The sequence below is a fragment of the Capsicum annuum genome, chromosome 5, assembly GCF_002878395.1.
Source record: "Capsicum annuum cultivar UCD-10X-F1 chromosome 5, UCD10Xv1.1, whole genome shotgun sequence".
Lineage (NCBI taxonomy): Eukaryota > Viridiplantae > Streptophyta > Magnoliopsida > Solanales > Solanaceae > Capsicum > Capsicum annuum.
In genome coordinates this window covers 23142901-23151631 of record NC_061115.1, presented here as the reverse complement: position 1 = coordinate 23151631, position 8731 = coordinate 23142901, and the positions used below count along the sequence as shown (strand labels likewise).

The 8731-nt window shown below is 30.1% G+C and overlaps 1 long non-coding RNA gene across 1 annotated transcript; it reads right to left on the bottom strand.

Moving 5' to 3' along the window:
- Positions 1-5655: 5655 nt before the first annotated feature.
- LOC124898730 lies at positions 5656-6369 on the bottom strand. The gene is made up of 2 exons (XR_007055465.1): positions 6238-6369; positions 5656-6132 (listed from the first exon to the last, which is right to left on the bottom strand). It is a non-coding gene; the product is annotated as an uncharacterized LOC124898730 (long non-coding RNA).
- Between the last annotated feature and the right edge of the window lie 2362 nt (positions 6370-8731).

Genomic DNA, 8731 nt, shown 5'->3' with positions numbered 1-8731 from the left:
AAGACAAAACATGTGTGTTGTATCTGATCGGAATCCAAGCATGATAAAGGTTGTTGGTGATGTGTACAAAGATGTTCCACATTATGCATGTATGTGACATCTATGGGGAAATGTGAAAAACTTTACAAAAAGTCACGATGCATTATCAGAGATTTTTTATACAATGGCCAAAGCATATTTAAAGTCAGAATTCTACATGTTAATGGAAAAGGTTGAGGCAATTGATATAAGAGTGAAGAAATATTTGAAATTGGCTGGTTACGAAAAGTGGGATAGGTCCTATGCAATAGTTCACCGAGGATGGACTTTGACTTGAAACATTATGGAGTCAATAAATGGACAGCTAGAGAACTGCAAATTTATGATTTTCTTGAGGAAGTTCGATTGTTGTTTGCAAAATAAAATTGCGAAAAAAGGCAGGAGGCTTCATATACCTTCACAACACTCATTTGGAAAGTTTAATGACATACTCAAAGAGAACGAGGCTTTGTATACTCGTATGATGGTATGACCTTTTAGATTTGTGGAATTATAATTATGAAAATATAAGTAAGAAAATATCTTCCCTTCAGTTCTAAATTAATGAAACCATATACAACATGAACAATATGAACATTAAAAACATATTATGTTTTCTGCATATGTATTTTTTGTATTTAAAATTCTTAACATTGCATATGTATTTAGATGCTCAGTAAAAATGATGTACTCTGCATATATATTTGTATTGCAAAATGCTGGTGTGGTTACAACACATCAGAGAATATGGTTTGCATCTTTTTGTAGCAGTGCATTTACCTTTTTCTTTTGATATCAGGTTGTACCAGCCATAGAATATGTATATACAGTGCACGACAAATAAAATCACTTCATCATTTGCCTCAAGAAAAGAAAGTGCTCATGTAATACATTTCAACTCGATGAGATACCATGTGCACATGTTTGTGCGGTGTTGGATAACAAAATTTTTCAAAAGGGGCCGTATTATTGTGATTTGTTTAAACCAAAAACTGTGTTGAAGACATATGATGTTTCAATTATCCGTTGCCATGCCAAGATGACTAGAGAATTTCAGATAGCGTACTTAGTGAAATAGCACTGCCTCCGAAGTTCAAACGACCTCCAGGAAGACCTGCAAAGAAGAATCGTGGAAAATCGGGCCGGGATATATTTGGAAAGAAAAACATCAACTCATTCGGTGGTTGTGGGGCTAAGGGTCACAATAGGCGTTCTTGTAGGAAATATCGCAAATGATACATTTGTTTTTTCGTATTATTTCTTAAAACTTTCTTTTTCAGTTTTTATAATAATGAACTATTTTTTGGGGGTTACTACATTTATGCATCATTTGATAACTGAACACAGTTAGATCTGAATACTGCATATGTATATGTTACAAAAATCTGAACATTGCATATGTATTTTGAAGCTACAGTTCATATGTATTTTTAACATTGTATATGCAGTTTAGGGCAAAGTTAGTAACTTTGATTAACCAAACATGTATTTAGGTCCTAAATGATCAAAGATTTAAATACATATGACATATTCTGCATATATATGTTTGAATTGCAAAACCATATCACTGCATATGTATTTTTAGGTTAAATACATTAGATGTATACTGCATATGTATTTTTAAGCAAAATGTGAACACTGCATATGTATTTTTTAAATAAATCTCACAGTAAAAAGGAAAACTGCATAAAATACTCAAATTAATCTTTAATTCAAATGAATATTTGAAAGTTTGATTTACACTAAATGTACTTTGAAAAATTGATTTAGCTCAAATTTATTTTGATAATAAATGAACACATTTTAAAATACATATTAGCTATGTTCCAGATGTATCTTTGAGATGCTTAATCTTAACAATGCATATGTATTTTTATGCTAAATACATTTGATGTATAATGCATATGTATTTTTAAGCAAAATATGAACACTGCATATGTATGTTGTAACTAAATTTCGTAATAAAAAGTAAAACTGCATGAAATACTCAAATTTATCTTTAATTCAAATACTCATTTATATTGATAATAAATGAACACATATTAAAATACATATTAGGTATGCTCCCGATGTATTTTTGAAATGCTTAATCTTAACACTGCATATGTATTTTTAAGCTAAATACGTTTGATGTATACTGCATATGTATTTTTAAGCAAAATAGAACACTGCATATAAATTTTTTAACTAAATCTCACCGTAAAAGGTAGAACTGCATAAAATACTCAAATTAATCTTTAATTCAAATCAAAATTAGACCTTCATCAAAATAAGTACTATTATAACCTATGATTAGAACCACTTCAAAACAAAAAAAATTAGTTTGTACAATCAGAACCTACATCCATGCACCAGTTTCTCAGCTATACAAAGTAATAAATCCATCAACCATCGTATATTAAAAACTTTAGTAACACTAGTTATTCTATTTTGTCTTGCAGGCCTCAAGGGTGCTTCGACGTCACTATGAGCATTTGCTTCTTGTTTTCGGATAGTCCCACAAAAGTTCAACGTATCTTGTATGGAGTGCATTGGGATCGAACTCAGTTGAAAGAACTTTGTGACCATAAAAAAGGCACCCTGTATATGTAACTATGTAAAGACCACAATCCCTACAAAAAGAAAAAAAATTGATTAATAACTAAAATATATTTTGTACAAACATACAATTTTGGTAGATGTATATTAAAATACTTACAAGTTTCCACTCAGTTGTTGAGGCAAATTCTTTTCAAATAACACATCAAACATATCTGAGGAGTCTTTGTCTTTGTATCTTGGATGATTTTGAAGATCAATTCCTTTCTTATTGTAGAAATCACATGCTTGGAGACACAAAGGGATAATCTCAGCTAATTTCTCGATCTCAGCAAGAACAGCCGGATAATGACCAGATGATCCATATGAATCATATAAGAATATGTACCTCTCTGAGAAGGATAAAACTGCGAGCACCCAGTGATGTTTTTTCTTTTTATTGACTGGAATATAAATGTCTCCCACTGTATGCCATGGCACAGTAGCATGCATACGGAACCCATTGATTTATTCATTAAGATAGACCTCTTGTCCTCCCACCGCAAGGTTTGAATCATCCACAGAATAAACATTATGAATAGACCTAATTATGTTCATAAAGTTGCAATCTACTCTGCTGAATTTGTAAAACCTGTTGGGGTCATACTTCGACTTCTTCCTCAAGTAGTAGAAGCAAACATCAATTTGCTGCAGTAATTAAAACCACAAATCTTAGTACATTCAAATAATTTGTATACTAAATTAGCATGTGTATATAATATAACATACATATGCATTTTATAGTTTAATGACTACAATTTACGTATGTATAATTACATTTGTAAACTACACTTATATACAGACAATGCAAGAAAAATGAATATTCAACAGTACGTGATTTGATAGAAATTCATATGTGTATTAATAAGTTATATATGTATTTTTAACACATCATTTGTAAAATAATAAAAAACATTGTAAAAATACATATGTGTACCTGTATATATATTTACAGGTAATATAATATGCATTTTAAATAGTATTACAACTGCAAAGGAAAAATTATCAAAATAATATACTAACCGAGTGTGTCCATGACTGGTCAGGGAATCCCATTGCGTAGAATCCGTTTTTATCTTCAACTGTCTCAACTCCGAAATGCATCATTGGAATGGCTGATTTGCCCTTTTTGTAATGATCAACATTTTTATTTATGTTTTTTTATCAGTACATGTTAAATCATGAAAACATAATGAAATTTAAAACAAAAGTTGAAACAGTTTAAAAGAAGTACCTTTTAGCATGACCTTTTAGAAGGTCGACCGAAATTCAATCCAAGAACTTTTTGACAATCTTCGTATCCATTATCCAATCAATCAGGTGATAAACCAATGGATATTTCTGGGGGAATATACGTATGTGTCCTACTGATCTTCCTATCTGGGGAATATACGTATGTGTCCTACTGAGCTTCCTATATAGTTACAGAATACAAAAATGTAATTAATAAAAACGTATTTGCATAACATATTACATTGAAAACTATATATATAACTTAGTGCACTCCTTGAACTTGGATGGTCGCCTAGTCCTTAACTTTTGAATGGGAGTTTGAAGTTCACGATTAGCAGAGGGATGAGAAATGATGCTTTTACTACTGTAGACATTCAGACAAGGAAGCAGCTCATCAGGAATTGTATTTTGTAATTCAGGTCAAACTAGTTCATCCCTTTGTTCATCAGTGGTTAGTTCTTATATTTTAGGAGGTGTCGTAATTTGCTTCTCCATACCAAGATCAACCTCTACATACAACTCTGATTTTGACCTCAATTCAATGTTCTCTTTGTTTGTCTTCAAAAGATGAGAAAAAGTTTAGTTTGTTTTGTCCAAAATAACCCACATAACCTCAAAAATATGACCATTATACATACTTGACAATGATCTTCAACAACAGACTAAAACTTTTTATCATTCAAATATTCATCAGTAGGTTTTTCTTTGCGGGTTGCCGATAGATGTGTGGTGATACTTTCTCTCCAGTAGGCATTTAGACTTGGCAACAACTCATCTGGGATTGTAAACTGCGAATCAAACAAATTTGTTTAATCCATTTTGTCATCACTGATCTGCAAAAGAAATGAAAAAAATAGATAACTATCCTCTGGATTGTTAGGATTGTTACATCGCATAAACTCAAAGTTTAATTCATTATACATATTCGACCATCATGATGAACAATCTTCTCAGAATATATATAATTCAAATTTATACTTCGGAGGAGCTCATCAGGGATTAAAAGTTGAGAATCAATTTCAACGTTTGTTTTATCTGGATGCAAATTAGTTCACCCTTTGCAAACAAGTAAAAAAAATTAAAACAGCATCAAAGAAAAATCCAATTATGTATGTTTATATAAGTCTATATATAAAATAACACATAACTGCTAAAAAACAAAATTACATATGTGCACTCAAATGAAAAAACATATGTTAGTTATTATTTACCTTTGTACCATCCTGATTTTCACCCAAATTCTGATCAACATTCGGACTGAATCGTTGTGGTGATGTTTCAGCACCAGTACAATCCATATGTTGGAGTTCAAAATCTTTATCTTTCTATTGTTTCTACAAATATAAGTTCAATAAACTATTAATACTTGAGTTCACTGAATATGTATATACCAAACCACTTAAAATACATATTGCTATAAAACATCATTCAAAAAATACATAATAATATACAAAACTAAAAGCAAACTATTTTACAGATTATAATATTTACAATCAATGTAACAATACATATTCTTATAACAAAATACTCACAAATACATATGTATTTTTAAATACACTGCATATTTTTTTTAATACACTGCATATGTATTTCTGAATATCCTGCATATGTATTTTTGAATATTCTGCATATGTATTTTTGAATACTCTGCATATGTAATAATAAAAGTTTTACCTTGCTTTGTTCAATTGCTTTGAGCATTAGTTTGAATTTTTTTTTCACTAATCTACGAATTCCTTTAAACTCTTGACGAACCTGTTTTCATACAAAAGTATTAAACACAATTTTTTTAATGTAAAACTAGTATTTAACAAATAATTTATCTCGTCGTAGAATGCATCAAAAATATTCTTAGAAATGAAGGTTTCTTTTTTACAAGACTATCTGGCTTTGACAGGGCTTCTATTTCTACAAGACTCTCTGGTTTTGACTGTACCTGAGGAAAAATAGCCCTTGCTTTTGCTTCACTTTCTTCGTTTTTGAAGAAGTTGCATGTCGTGTTTGAATTGGCTTAAAAACTGGCATCTTCATACCAACAACCTTTGCAGCGCGAGGAGCTGGTGTCCTCTTTTGGGTATGCTCGTCTACAATATTGACTGACTTTTTTATTGATGGTTTCTTCACTGCATGGGTTGATGAATCAACCTTTTGTTTCTTTTTTGGATGTTAATTGATCTGTTGTGGTGGTGTATCCTGGAAGTCATCATCCGAATCAACTGAACGTTCATCTTCAATTACATCCTTCTGTGGTATTTGAAACTTTGCCAATTCTGTTTGAGTTGGCTATATGTTCTTAAATACAACCTAGAAATATAGATAAAATATGTTAAAGAATCTGTTAAATAATTGTAAATGAAAATGTATACTATAAAATACATATTAATACATATGTATTTATTAACAACAAACCTTGCCATTGTCATTGAACATAGCATCCATCAAATACTCAAAACATGGTCGGGGCGCATTTGTCTTCCAATTTAATAATCGAAAAATTCGATTATCAACCTTCGATGCAATCTTTCGTGGGACATTTGAACAATACTCGTAAAGCCACACTTGAATAGTCAGTGGCATTCCCTGAATCAAATAAAATTTACAACCAGTTTTCAACCTGTTGTTCAAACTTCTCGCTAGATCGTCAAATGATAAAGTATCCCATAGAAAATCTTTATATCTTCCACTATCTACCAAATTAAAATATAGTAGGGGTATAACCACAATATGAACATTAGATAATACAAAATCCTATTTGGTACACCCTCGTAAAAAATAAAGTCGTACCTATTAGACACACCATTTAATCCAGTAACGATGGCAAATTTCCTAGGAGTAAAATTAAGAGAGGTGCCATTAGCCCGAATGATTATCCCAGAAAAAGAACTACCCTTAACCTCGAGCGTCATAACACATCGGCACAATTGTGCTTGAACTACACAATGCTTCTTCTTCATGAAATAACCAAAAATGATATTGTCACAAAACTTTTTCTACTGTTCCTTGTTTAATATGGAGTGTATGGTTCCATCAATATCATTATAACTGTACGAGCATATATGTGGTGCAAATCTTGAAAGTTTTCTGACAATGAATATTTCGTCACGCATCACCTATACAAAGTAAAACTACAACTTCTTAAACTTTAAAAAAAAATATTCAAATAAGCAAAAAAATACATATAACATGCATATATATTTTGATCAGACCAAAAATACAACTAATACTGAAAAATACATATCAAGTATACTAAAAATACATATAGCCAAAAGGCTCTTCATGAGTAGTTAATATAACAAGATATTTTCATAATTATACTATCAGCTTTGTATTAAATTTTGCGCTCCTAATATCATCATAACATAAAATACATATTAACTACTTGAAAAAAAATACATATAACTCCCAACTTTGATACTAACATCTTTACTTAGAGCAAAACAAAAATTAACAGTCAATAATAGAAAATACATTTACAACAAAAAAATACCTCTTCCTCAATATCTTCTTCAGAATCATCAGCAAAGGAGCTCTGAACATCGTCATCATCCTTACTTAATTCTTCAATTTCTTTAGCTTTTCTTTTCTTCACGTATTTTTAAATTTTTTGTTCCTTTGGAGAAAGAGTTTTCTTCAACTTTTTTTCTTCTTTCAAAATTCCAGTCATCTTCACCGTGTTGTTACGAAACTTCAACCTAATCTCCTTCTATCTCTCAGATTTCTTCAACCGTATAGGATTTGAAACAACTTTAACTACATCTTCTTGAGTTAACCCAAGACTAAAAGATGGTCCATAATCAGACACCAAATTAATATTCCGTATACCACTATTTGTTTGTGATTTTGATGTTTGTTCAGCCATTAAAGCATAAAAACCTTAAAATCTGATTTTGAGATGTATTGTAGTTAGAAAAAAAAAAAGAGAAAACGCTAACATGCAATAGCTGAATTAAAGAGTTACCTGAAATAGAGGAAGATAATCCTTATCAGATGGTGCTAAAATCGTGCAAAAGGAAAAAAAATTAAAGCGGGAAGTGATTGTTAATGGCGAAAAAAAAGGAAAAAATATTTTAAATTAAGGAAAGAGAAGAATAGTGGCGTGAAAAGGGGGAAATATGCAAAGTAACTTCTCTTAGGCGGCAAAAGTAGGGGACTACATTAAAATAATGTTATAGATGCTACACAGTGTAATTTGATATAAGTGTTGCTATTTATTGTAATTTAATACTTAAGTATGCTACTCTATGTAATTTTTCCTATTTAGTATCCACAATATCATGTCGAGCCTTAATTCCAAAATTGTGATATCAAAAATTTTGATTTCGCTGTGATATTTAGTATACACAATATCACGCTAAATCCTAATTCTAAAATCATTATATCAAAAATGCAATTTCCAAAATTGCAATATCAAAAATTTCAATTTTGATTTCAATATAAGACCCCATTTGGCCATAAAAATAATAATTTTTTGGAGTTCGAGTTAAAGTTGAAGTTGATTTTGTGTTTGACCATGAATATTAGTTGGAGTTATTTTTAAAATTTTATGAGAGAAATAGGTGTGAGAAAAGTGAAAACAAGTAAATTTTGTTTTTATTTTTTCAAAAATCTTTTTCACTAAATAAAATAATTTTCCAAACACCACTAAAAATATTTTTTCTAAAAAAAAAATATTCATGATAAAATGTCTACTAAGTGGGTGTTTGTTTGAATTGACTTATTTTTAGTGTTTTTATCTTTTAAACATTTTTTTAGTTTTGATAATGTTTGACAAAGTAAAAAAATATTTTTAAACACTTATTTTTAAGTTAAAAAATATCAAAATAAGTCAAAAGTCAAAACCCAAAGGTATGATATTACAGCTTATGATTTTTAGGTTATAAAGTCCTTGTTAAAAGCAATCCAA